Source organism: Eleutherodactylus coqui, chromosome 6, assembly GCF_035609145.1.
Source record: "Eleutherodactylus coqui strain aEleCoq1 chromosome 6, aEleCoq1.hap1, whole genome shotgun sequence".
Taxonomy (NCBI): Eukaryota; Metazoa; Chordata; class Amphibia; order Anura; family Eleutherodactylidae; genus Eleutherodactylus; species Eleutherodactylus coqui.
The window spans coordinates 53266908-53280601 of record NC_089842.1 but is presented as its reverse complement, the minus strand read 5'-3'; the positions used below and the strand labels follow the sequence as shown (position 1 = coordinate 53280601).

Below are 13694 nucleotides of genomic sequence, written 5' to 3'. Positions count from 1 at the left end.
ATCATATTTTACCTTTTTCTTCCAGATGTTCTGATGCCTATAACAGCATTCCGAAAGGCAATTTTTTTAGTGAACAGTTTAGTTTTGGAAGTTTAAGGCCTCCTGTCCACGGGCTTAAAATCCGCAGCGTTTCACCCGCACGCGGATCCGCGCCCCATAGGGATGCATTGGACACCCGCAGGTAGTTAAATACCTGTGGATGTCATTTTTCCCGTCAGGCACGGATCCGCGTGCGGGAAAAAAAAAAATGAACATGCTCCATTTTCGTGCGGGTCTCCTGCGGGGACGGCTCCCGCGGGCTTCTATTGAAGCCTATGGAAGCCGTCCGGATCCGCGGGAGACCCATACCAGAAGTAAACTCACCTGCTCTGGACGATGCGGTTCTTCCCTTCTTCGCGGTCGGATCTTCTTTCTTCGGCACGGCGGATGTGCCCGGCGCATGCGCATGGCACGGAGCACATCCGCCGGGCCGAAGAAAGAAGGTCCAGCTGCGAAGAAGGAAAAAAAAAAAAAAAACATCTTCCGGAGCAGGTGAGTTTATTCTGATTTTTAGGCCTCCTGTCCGCGGGGCAGGAGGGACCCGCTACGGATTCTACATGAAGAATCCACGGCGGGCCTGATTTTCCCCGTGGACATGAGGCCTAAGGGGTCAGTTTACTAGAAACCCCCGATAAATCACCCCATTATAAAAATTACACCCCTCCAAGTATTTAAAACCACATTTAGGATGGTTGTCAATCACTAGATGCGATGTCTGAGTGCGACAGATCTTTACGTTACGCAACCAAATTCACTGGGTAGCCCTAGCATTATGAGCGAAACACGCTACAGTCATTCAGTGCTGCTCTTGCATTAGGTTATATTACACGGGCGAGAGCGAGTCGTAACCGACATTCTTGAGCGCCAGTCACATGGCTCACGGACACTCCGCACATCTGCACGCAAGACTCGCACCACAATAGAACATGCCGTGAATTTTCCATCTCCCATGTAAATACAACCAGTTATTTATGCGAGTTCTGTGCGTCTCCCAACAATCAAAACTCGTAGGATTCCCTCGCCCGTCTGAATGCACCCCAAGGCCACTTTCACACAAGCACTTCTCGCCGCAGCCATGCACTCTGCCGGCAGAGACTATGTATAGCACTGCGCATGCCTACGAATCACACGCTCACGGACATGCGCGGGGGGGGGGGTTTATTCCCTGCATCGTATTGCATATGGACAGCGTATCAAACACAGCCAATACAAGTGTATAGGGCTCATGCTGCACACGAACGCAGAGAAATAGAGCACGCTGCAATTTACGTCTCTTGCGTATCAATATGCAGTGTCCACAGGCACGGACTTTCAATGACTCCATTCACCGCGTAATGCGCGTATGATACGTGGTGAAAACACGGTCGTGTGCATGACCCCTGAAGAAGTATCATCCGGCTTATCACCATAATGATAAAATCAAGCCATTTACATAGATTATAACATTTCCTGATTATAATTTTCTATTCCCGCTTGCACATACTAGCTACAAAGTGCTCTTTAGATGACTATTACACATACTAGGTAATATACCCAAACGTTGTACGGCGCTATAAGTGCAGGAATTGATTATTGAAAATTTGGCTTTCCAAGTTATTTCCTCCTTCTACATAATAACTGACATTACGACGCCATTTTGCAGGGGTCCCAAATCATTTGTTCGTCAAAAGTTTGATTACGAGTCACTGCGCACCTGGCTCATCAATCTTCAGTAATATTTCTTTTAGCTGAAATGTTCATTAAAGGGATTCTATCAGAGGAAAAAAAAATTGATACTTCCCTATTACTCCCCAGGCAGCCTACTCACCGATCTTCTCCTGGCTCCTCCTGTTCCCCAGGTTACGTCACCTCCAACCGGCCGGATTCTCCTGTTTTGGAGCGTCCGTTAGCTGCAGTTCGCTTCCTGCAGGGAACGCCGAATCCTCGGTGGCCAGCTTTAGCGCACATGCGCAAAATCTTGGCGCTAGTGTTTCATATAACACTATTGGCAAGACATTGCGCATGCGCAGTCGCACTAAGGCAGGCCGCCAAGGATTCAGTATTCCCTGCTAGGAAGTAAACACTACGCTACTAGTGACAGAGCGTACATTGCCCTGCAGGAAGCAGAAAGCCGGCAATGTACGCTGCACAGGAAGAAGAGGGACCGGCCGGCTGGAGGTGATGTGACCCGGGGGGGCTGTAGGGGCCAGGAGAAGATCGGGGAGGAGATGATCTGGTAAGAAGACTGCCTGGGGAGGAATAGGGGAGTATAGATTTTTTTTTTTTTAGTGACCGAACCCCTTTAATGTCATTAGTTGCTACATAAGTGCCACCAGCAGATACTCTTGGCAAGGTGAAGAGCCGAGCTGTGATTGGCTGCAGGGGAAATCTGTGAGTTCAATTTTTTTTTAATTCCGGCAATATTCGTCGCCTGATGCTGCAGAACGCTCGTGCTAAAATATCACTCAAATCGGACCAGATTTGTATACGACACAATAAGATTTTGCAATTATTCAGGAGGTTGACCATTCAGGACCCCAGGAAAGCCGTGTGGACCCCTAAGGCCTCATGTCCATGGGGAAAATCAGGCCCACTACGGATTCTCCATGGAGAATCCACAGCGTGTCCCCCCTGCCCCGCGGACATGAGGCCTGAAAATAACAATTACTCACCTCTCCGCACGCTCCGGATCTTCCCTTCTTCGTGGCCAGATCTTCTCTCCGTCGCGGACGGATCTTCTTTCTTCGGCCCGGCGGATGTGCTCAGAAAGAAGATCCGGTCGCGACGGAGAGAAGATCAAGCCGCGAAGAAGGGAAGATCCGGAACAGGTGAGTTTATTCTGGTACCGGTCTCTCGTGGATCCGGACGGCTTCCATAGGCTTCAATAGAAGCCTGCAGGAGCCGTCCCCGCGGGAGACCCGCACGAAAATGGAGCATGGTCCGGATTTTTTCCTGCACGTGGGACCCGCGCCTGACGGGAAAAATGACATCCGCAGGTATTTAACTACCTGTGGGGGTCCAATGCATCCCTATGGGGCGCGGATCCGCGTGCGGGAGAAACGCTGTTAATTTGCCCGTAGACAGGAGACCTAAGGGAGCGCTGTAAGGCTGGGTTCACACGGTCGGATTTGCCACGGCAGGTCCGCCTGCGGCCGATAATACCATGGTTGGCCAGCCATGTGGACGAGATTTCTCAGAAGTCGTCCGAAGGCAAATCTGGCGCTATGGATTCCACGGCCGCAGCACGGTCACTCTTTTTTTTTCCCATTGCGGCTGCGCTCTCCTCTATGGGTTTGCCGGCCACAACGGAAAAGCGTGCGGCCGGGCCGCTCCAAGACCCCCGGGTTTTGGAGCAGCGCTTTTCCGGCAGAAGTCTCGCAGTTTTTCACTGCAGCCAAACCGCGAGATTTCCGCGGGGAATCCGCCCCATGTGACCCCAGCCTCAGAGCGTCCATAGTCGTTGCCACCCAGCTTTCCAAGTCACAAATAAGCTGAATGTACAAAGTGACAGCTGAAGACGGGGATAAAGTCAGTATATATGGTGAAGGAGCAACATCTACACAGACGACCCCCTATATGTGCCGCCAGAAGGCCCCTATAGAAGACCGGGCAGAGCCGTATCAATAAAGAATGAGGATATAAAGTTACCTGCGCTCAGCAACGGCGGCTACACCCGGGTGCTTCCCGCCACAGCGGCGGCCGCCGGAGCCCACACACCCGGAGGGAGGCGGAACAGTGCACCGAACATGCCGAGGTGAGGAGCTCCGCGCCCGGAGAGGTCAGGGTCATGTATAGCAGCTCTGACTAAACTTCTTACATCGAGGAGACCGCCCCCTACAGGTGAGAGGCAGACACTGCGCGCACCTTTCTATACACCTGCTGAGACAAGCCGCCGTCTCCACAGTCCTCCCTCCTTCACCACCACACCCGCCCTGATAGAACTCTGCCGGGTCCCTGGCGATAAACACCCTGTCCGGTGAACACCGGACTCCCGGAATATGGCGGAATTACTGTGGTGAAAGCCTTAGCCAATAGGAAAGACTTTGGTAACCTAACTGACCAATCACTTTACACAAGATGGGTGAGAGCAACCAATGAACGGGACCGGCCAGGAAAAAGGAGCCAATGGGATTAAAGTGTCAATTACCTGGCCTGGTGATTAAGAGGTTTAACCAATGGGAGCAAAGCGGATTACACCTGCAGCCAATCAGGAAGAGGTAAGCTAGGGAAGGGCGGCTGTGCGGGTCAGTAAGTAGTAAGTGTATAGGGAGCTGTCAGTGCAGGAATGTGGAGAGCTGACATCACGGCACTGACTCGTACAGCATGAGAGCTTCCCGCCCTGACTGAGGAATTCAGTCAGCCGGCATTCCGGAGGACACTCCTAGGTCATCCATCCACCTGTAGAGACCGTATATTATATACGGTTCCTATGTAGACGGGAGTTTGTTGTTGTTTTTTTTTTACCTCGTGGCCAAATATGGATGTCTAGTAGATTTTATTTTTTTAAATTTCTCCCATAAAATAAAGAAGGAAATCCAATTATTATGAAAACTAGGAGAAAAGGAAAAAAAAAAACCTTGTTGCCCATAGCAACCAATCACAGAGCCGCTTTCATTTTCCAAGAGCCCTATGAGAAGTGAAAGCTGCACTGTGATTGGTTGCTATAGGCAACAAAGAACACTTGTTTTAGTGCAGGGAACACGTAGTAATATGCAATACATTAGGACACATCCTCATACACTATCTGGACGTGTATGTGCGCTTAACCCCTTAACGACTCGGCCTATTTTGGCGTTGAGGGCACGACAATTTTTGGCAGATTTTCATCTCTATTTTTCAAAATCCATAACTTTTTTAGTTTTTCATCGACGCGGCCGTATAAGGGCTTGTTTTTTGCGTGGCGACCTGCAGTTTTTATTGGTGCTATTTTTGGGTACATTGACTATATTGTAAAACTGTTATTAATTTTTATATCATAACAGGGAGAGAAAACGCATCAATTCTGCCATAGATTTTGGGGGTTTTTTTTACAGCGTTAATCATGCAGCATAAATGACACAATACGTTTTTTCTGTGGGTCAGTACGATTACAGCGATACCAAAATTCTATTTTTTTTTCCTCTTTTCCCGCAATAAAAACCCTTTTTTTGGAATTTTTTTTCTAAATCGCTGCATTCAAAGCCCTACAGCTTTTTTTTTATTTTTCTTCTACGAGGGCTTTTTTGATCACTTTTATTGCGTTTTTTTTTACGCTTTTTGCCATACAGGATAAAAAGCATGTTCAATTTATTGTGCGCGTCGTTACGGATATGACAGTACCAAATATGTGGGATTTTAATTTAAAAAAGGTCTATTTTTACTTTTTTTTTTTACATTATTTTTTATCTTTCCTTACACTTTTTATGTCCCTGTAGGGGACTTGTACCATAGCACCTACGATTGCTATGATAAAACATTGCAGGACGTATCGCTTGTCATAGCGAGCATAGGCAATGCAAGACGCCTGTATCTGGCGTCCTGTTGCCATGGCAACCCGTCAAGCTCTCCGTGAGAGTCCGATGACGTCACAGAGGGAGCTGGCTCCTTCTGTGGACCCTTTACATTCCGCGATCCACATCGTGGCACGGAAGGGGTTAACAGCGGGGTTTGCTGCTCCAATGCACCCCTGTTGTTGCAGCGGTAGACCAGCTATCCGTTACAGCCAGCTCCCGCTGCCGGATAGCGCAGGATCTCTCCTGATCTCGTGCTACCCGCAGAATGTTAGTGTAGTTGCCTTAAGTACCCCTCTGCCAGGACGTACGTTGGCGGGAAGGGGTTAATGCGCGCCAAGATAGTGCATGTTTTGTGCTTCTTTGTGCACTGCGTGTGAAAGGCGCCATTTAAAGTAAAGTTTGTTACTGTGTATCACGCGCGCAAAACCCGCGTGTTTAATATGCTGCCAAAAATGCTCGCCTTCTGAAAATACGCAAATGAATGAACCCATTGAAGGCAATGGATTGTATTCACAGAATTATGCGCGCAAAATGTGTGTGTAAATACGCGGCATATATATAGGCGCATGGGAGTAGGGCCAGAGGGTGGCTTCAGACGAGCGTATGCGCAAATACGTTCGCCTCAGTGCAACATATTTGCACAGTGTTTTTTGCAAATAAGGAAGATGGAACAATACCTCTGCAGCGCCACCTATTGGATGACAGCATTCCTGCAAGTCAATTCTTGACCCTTTATACCAGTCTGTAGAGCAATGACTGGGAATTGAAAACCAAGCCAGAATCCATACGCAGACAGCTGTTTCGGGGTGTTTGCCCCTCATCAGTGTGCAGTGGGATCCTGGCTTGGTTAGTGAGAGGCCTGTGACGTAGGGGTCGGGAAGGGTAACATCTCTTAGGAAGAGCACCAAGAAGGTGAGTGAGGAGACTTATAAGCCCATCCATGCTACTCTGGGTAATATATGCAAATTGTGATGGGTGATCAGGTGCATTAAAAAGCGCTAAAACGCACGAAAATAGCGCAGCAAACAAAGACGCACCAATTGAAAGTGCTAAATAGTTCCAGATGTGTTTTTCTGAGCGGAATGACGCTGTGTTTCACACATTTCCTTGCTATTACACGTGCATTTGTGCCCACCCGATTTGCTTCCCCCCCACCCCCACCCCCCGTGCCTGAAATGCGTGCACAAAATACGGAAATGGTAATGAACCCACTGAAAACAATGGGTTCTATTTTCTGCATATTATCTAAGACCGGATTCACACAATAGAACCCATTGATTTCAATAAGTTGGTTCACTTACACGTATTTCGCGTGTGCATTTCATCCGCCTCCAAAAATATGCAACATGTTCTATTTTTCTGCACATTTGCACAGGGATAACGAAAATTACATGGCCATTTCAATGGCGCAGAGCATGCTTTCTAGTGCGTAGAGTAGGACCTCATGTCCACGGCCGTACCAGTAAAGCGCTGCAGGTCTCCCCCACAGTGTTTACTGGTGTTTATAAATACCGGCTCTGTCGCATATGGGCAGCGAATATACCTCGCATGACCGTGTATCTCACGCAGGCGGTCATGTGCAGTGTAAGTGTCTTTTTTTTAAATTCCCCACTCTGTTTCATCGCAGGGTGGCATACGGACAGTGTAGCATACGCTGCCTATACAGATGTATAGGGCTCACGCTGCATGGTACACAGAGAAATAGAGCATGCTGCGATCTATTTCTCGTGCGTATCTACACGCACATGTGGTGCATGGTCCATTGACTTTCATTGACTCCATTCACCGTATATCATCCGGCCGTGCATCACACGCATAATACGCAATGTTCTTTCTGCAACAGATTTCTTCTTGTAGGGTTTACTGAACGGCCACGTATACAGCAATAAGCCGCAAACAATTGATGCCCTTAAAAAAAACGATACGATGGGAGGTTGCTGCCATTATCTATGTCACATTAGCAGATGTCTTTGTCAATATGCAGATTTGCATACTTAGGCTGCCTGCACATGACCGGGTCGGATTCCGCATGCAGGATCTTGCAGTGGAATCCGACCCTGTGCCCGTCTAGTGACTCTGTGTATCTGTCCGGATTCTTCTTTATTCTGTGCTGCGGATCTGCTGGCAGGCGCACATGCACAGTACAGATTATGTCTTGCCGTCGCTAGGCTGTGACACGAATTCCGTGGCCTTTCCGCACTGATGATGGCCGAAGGGCCACGGGTCGAACAGCTTCCACTGACTGGAAGCCGTCTGCAAGGAATCCGCCTAGAAACAGAGCATGCTGCGACTGTTTTCTCCGCGAGTGGAAAATCAAAATTGATTTTCGCTCATGGGCAGGAAAAAATGTTTTTCCATAGCATGCTATGGCAGGTATATGCTGCGTAATCCGAAGGCAGACGCAAAAATGCTTGGATGCTGGAGGGACTATTTTCAGCATATGCTTTCTAGGCAGACCTTGTTTTGCAACATAGAAGGTAAATAAATACATGTCATTTTTTATAGGGAGCCATACAGAAATAAGGGTCTGTTCACATCAGCATCACAGGTTCCATTCAGACCCTCCTTCGCTGAATTCTGTTAACTTACTCAGTTTTGTAAAATGCTGACCAGCCGGATGGAAATTGAATGGTCTTCATTATATTCCATGTGGTCCATTCGGAACTATTCAGTTCCATCATTTAATGTTTCCATTTGGCCACTGGGTGCTGTTTTCGGCAGCAGAGTTCCACCAATTCCTATAAATGGCCTATTCTGCGGCTAGGCCCATCAAAAGTTTGCAACTGGACAACCCCCTTAATTTTTTTTTTTTTTTTTTTTTTAAGAGTCCCCTTAAACAGGCAAATTTCATATCGGCTGAGTGCTTTTGTTTCTTCACATTCTGTTGATGTACTCTTTATATAAATTGGAAGGAATCTTTTGATGTTGTTTGTCCTTATATATCTTGTTCCATAATATTTTGTATGTTTTTTGCCCTAGTATGATTTTGTCTTTGTTATTTAATTAATGTTCATAAGAAAACCCTTTTAACTATCCGCATGATAGGTGATAAATGTATGATTGGGGTCCAAACGCTGGGCCCCCTGGCAATCACTAGAAAGAAGATCTCCGAGTTCCCCTACTAAATGGAGCTGTGGTGCGCATGCGTGAGCACTGCTCTATTCTACAGATTTTTCCGACTACAGCACTTAGGTTAACTTCACATGGTCGAGTGCAATATCAGGCTTCGAATCACGGCCCAATATCACACTCACCAACATGCAATTTTTTGTTACAAAACCACCTCCCATCACTTCGGTGAACTAGCGATCTTTTGGTCGGCTTCACATGAGCAGGAAAATCGTGTGAGATTTGTGGGTTGCAAGATGCACAAATGTCGCATGAAAATGAACTTTATTCTGTTAAATGGGGTGAAACACATGAGCAATTTTTCCCCGCATCGCATCTAATGCAGGAAACAAGTCGCAGCATGCCTGTTAGGGACTGACTGCGGCAGATGGACAGGGAACCCCTAAGCCAGCACACTCCCGTGTCCCTACCTACTTTCCCCCCTGGGCCAAGCTCCAGGGCGACAACTGGGCAACGGTCCCTATTCTGCACTAATGACAGGGACCCCCAAGGGAAGGGGGGCAGGGAGAACGGAGGTGAGTACCAAATAGCTACAGGAAGCAAAACCATGCAGATCAGAGAGAAGTCGTAACAGGCAAGGTCAAACCGGAGAAGCACGTGCAGAGTGCAAGGGAGACAAAACTGAGTCAGAGTCAAGGAATAGCCGAGGTCAAAACAGTATAGTCAGGTCAGTAACGCAGGTGTAGGCAAAGCAAATCAAAACCAAAGACTTGCAACTAAAGTCTGAGCCAGTAGGGCTTATATGCAGACCTCCCCGCCTCGAAGGGCGGGAAGAAGTCAAAAGATGACTGGAGGGAGTGAGAAAGCCACTTCTCCCCGGCGGCGCGCACCTACCCGAGCACTGCACGGCCGACCGGCAGACAGGCGCTCCCGTGCGCTGGCCGCAGCGACCGACCACGAGAGTGGGGGAACCCTGGACAGAGCCGCTAGCCCAGGCCCCCGCAGCACCAGGACGAGCAGCCCACAACAACCGGACCCCGGAACCCCAGTGGTAACCCCATTTCTAACAATGCCCTATCTTTTGGCTCAGCCAATCAATGCACCAATGGAGGGATGTACCTCCTAAGGAGCGCCTTGTGGAAAACCCTATGGATTCTTCACGTGTTTGGCAGTGCCAGCTTGTATTCCATAGGATTAATCGATGTTGTGACTGGAAAGGGGCCCACAAATTGGGGAGCCAACTTCAAAGAAGGCACTTTTAACTTCAGATTCTTAGAAGATAAGTATACCAACTGACCCACAGAAAAGGTTTCTGAAATGGTACGTGTACCTCTGCTCCTCCTCAGCACTGCACCCCTGGACTGCTCTAGGTTGCCCCGCACCTTCCCCCACACCTCCCGCTGATCCTGGACCCGAGAATCTGCAGAAGGATTGCCAGAAGAAGAGCGGAATGATACTGCAAAACTGCAAAACACCAGACGCCGAATGTGTGTGGTTATTGATAACAAATTCAGCCAACGCTAAATAGTTGACCCAGAGACTCTGACAATCACTCACGTACATTCTGAGGTACTGAACCAGTTCCTGGTTCATATGTTTCATATGTACCTGGTGGAATGTAGAGGAAAATGACAAACCGATAACGATATTCTTACAAAATCCCTCCAAAATCGGGCAACATATTGGACTCCCCAGTCGGAGACAATATCCTTGGGAACCCCATGCAGATGCACGATCTCCTTGATAAATATGGTGGCTAACTCAGGAGCAGTCAGAAGCTTCTTAAGAGCAGTAAAATGTGCCATCTTGGAAAATCTGTCGACGACCACCAAGATGACCGAGCACCCCTGGGACTCTGGTAAGTCGGTAATAAAATCCATCGACAGATGGGTCCATGGTCTCTCCGGGATGGAAAGAGGAAGAAGCAGACCTTCAGGCCGTCTCTGTACACTTTTCCCTCTGGCACAAATAGGGCAGGAATTGACAAATTCCCTTACATCCTGAGACATTTGTGGCCACCAATACAGAAGATTACACAGCTCCAGAGTGCCGCAGACTCCAGGATGACCTGCTAAGACTGACGAATGAACTTCCTCCAGTGGGAGAAGCCGCAAGGCCCTGGGAACAATTAACCTCCCCTCAGGGAAGCCTTCAGGAACAGACTGCTGAGCAGCCCAGAGTAGCACAGCAGTGTCGGACGTAAGAGCAGCTACCACCACGCACGAGCCCAAAATACCCTCCGGCTGAGGCTCCTCTACCTCAGGTACCCCGAAGCTGCGGGATAAAGCATCGGCTTTGACATTTTTGGACCCAGGCACATATGTGACTACAAAATTGAAGCGTGAAAAAAACAATGCCCACCTAGCCTGACAAGCGTTCAGGCGCTTGGCGGACTCCAGACAAAACAAATTCTTATGGTCCGTGAGGACCATAATAGTATGACGAGTGCCCTCTAAGAAATGTCTCCATTCATCAAATGCCCATTTTATGGCCAATAATTCCCTGTTGCCAATATCATAGTTGTGTTCCGCCTGGTTGAGCTTCTTAGAAAAAAAACGCACAGGGTTGGAGACCGGGTCGGCCGGGTGATTTCCTGCGAGAGAACTGCCCCCACACCATGCTCAGAGGCATCCACTTCAATGATGAACGGGTGATCTAAATCCGGCTGGGCCAAAACCGGTGCTGTGGACAATGCCCTCTTGAGAAGTGTGAAGGCCTTAACCGCCTACTGCGACTAGGAATCGCCCATGCCCCCTTTTTGTTCAGGTCAGTCAAGGGTTTGGCCACCACGAAAAGTTCTTAATAAATTTCCGATAAAAGTTTGCGAACCCCAAAAAGCGTTGTAACGCCTTTAAGTTGGCGGGTTGCACCCATTCGGTGATGGCCTTGACCTTGTCCAAGTCCATCCGGATGGCTGATGGAGAAATGACATATCCCAGAAAAGCAATCTCCTGTACCCCAAAAAGGCATTTCTCAAACTTAGCATATAAGTGATGGGCTCGAAGATGGGCAAGAACAGTCCGTAAATGCTTAACATGGCTCTCCCAATCGGAAGAGAATATCAGAATGTCATCCAAATATACAACCATGCACGTGCCCAGGATGTCGTGGAGAATGGTGTTCATAAAACCTTGAAAAATAGTTGGCGCGTTATATAACCCGAAAGGCATGAGTAAACATTCAAAATGCCCCAAAGGAGTATTAAATGCTGTTTTCCATTTGTCCCCCTCCCTGATACAGATGAGATTATAGGCTCCCTTGCAGAACCAACGGGCTCCTACGACCTGGTTGAGGAGGTCAGGAATTAGGGGTAAAGAGTACTGATACTTGATGGTTATCTTGTTCAAGGCTCTATAACCAACACAGGGCCGAAGGCCAACATCCTTCTTCTCCACGAAAAATAAGTTGTTTCGAAAACATATCAGAGAAGTCCTCAATATACGGAGGTAACCCCTTTACCTTACACTCGGTGGAATGCACCTGGACAGAGACCAAATGCTCCTGGCAATCTTGCCCCCACTGTACCAATTCAGAAGTGGACCAATCAAACTGGGGATTCTGAAGCCAGAGCCAGGATAACCCAAGGATTAAATCAACGGAAAGGCTTTCCATCACCAGGAAAGAACACACCTACAGAAAAAAAATAGTTCAGAAGTCCTCTTACTGATTACCCCTGCTGACAGCGGAGTGGAATCGATACCCGAGACCCGGATGGGAGGGTTCACCAGTAAAAGGCATGCAGACAGACTTGATAAATTCAAAATTAACGAAGTTTGCGGCGGCCCCTGAATCTATGAAGGCCTAACCGTTGAGGCGATGTTGAGGCATAATACGAAATAGAGAACGGCACAAACAATTTGAAACCTTCTGGAAGTACCTGAGCTTCTAGGCGATCCCTCCGGAGATCGCCTAGGAGCTGCAGTTTCTTGGGCCAGTTGGCGACCCGATGACCTGAACCTCCACAATACAGGCATAATCGATTCCTTAGCCAAAATTCCTTGCGCTCCTTTGGGGACATAAAACCCACTTCCATTGCCTCGCGCTGAGGTCAAGGACGGATTTTTGGAATGGGTCACGGATAGTTCGGTTCTAGTCTTGCATCGGGCCCTAAGACAACAGTTGGCTTTTACCGCGATTGTCATAGCCTGTTCTAACGTCTCGGGTTCCGGGCGACAACAATAGATTTTTAACAGACTCAGACAACCCAGTCAGAAATAAATCTTTCAGAGAGCGGTCATTCCACACAAAACTGCCGAAACTGGGAGCAGAACTCTTCTACAGGACGACTTCCCTGCCGAAGACTCAATAACTTACTCACGGCGTACCCCACGCTATCTGGCTCATCATAAATCTGCCCAAGGGCTGTAAAAAGAACATTACCGATTGGCGGGACAGTGAGTCATGGGGTAGCGAGAATGCCCAGTTTTGAGGGTCGCCCCTCAAACGTAAAATTACAATGCCCACCCTCTGGTACTCAGGACCCGACGAGTGGGGACGTAACTCAAAATATAACCTGCACGCCTCCCGGAAAGAAAAGAACGTCCTGCGGTCACCAGAAAAAACGTTAGGTAATGCAATCTTGGGTTCGACTCCCGACCCCGGTACAGCACCAGTGACTGTAACGGTCTGCTCTTGTTGCTGGCGCTGAGTGGACAGATCCTGCATCAACCCTGTTAGGGCTTGCACCTGATTGGCAAGACAGCAACTGCCTCCATATCAGGGGTCAAGCGGGAAGGTCGAAGCAGGTTTCCAGCAGCAATATGGCTAGTGTTTCTGTTAGGGACTGGCTGGGGCAGATGGACAGGGAACCCCTAAGCCAGCTTACTCCCGTGTCCCCACCTACTTGGCCCCCTGGGCTAAGCCTCAGGGCGACAACTGGGCGACGGTCCCTATTCTGCACTAATGACAGGGACCCCCAAGGGAAGAGGGGCAGGGAGAACGGAGGTGAGTACCGAATAGCTACAGGAAGCAAACCACGCAGACCAGAGGGAAGTCGTAACAGGCAGGGTCAAACCGGAGAAGCTCGTGCGGAGTACAAGGAGGACAAAACTGAATCAGTGTCAAGCAATAGCCAAGGTCAAAACAGTATAGACAGGTCAGTAACGCAGGTGTAGG

The 13694-nt window shown here is 48.6% G+C and overlaps 1 protein-coding gene across 2 annotated transcripts in view; it reads right to left on the bottom strand.

The window, feature by feature from the left end:
• Positions 1-4008, bottom strand: part of PRKCZ (protein kinase C zeta) — a 196715-nt gene extending 192707 nt beyond the window's left edge. For both annotated transcript variants that reach the window (XM_066606840.1, XM_066606841.1), the window contains exon 1: positions 3667-4008. The gene's annotated coding sequence lies outside the window, so the exon portion shown is untranslated. The remainder of the gene's footprint in view (positions 1-3666) is intronic.
• Between the last annotated feature and the right edge of the window lie 9686 nt (positions 4009-13694).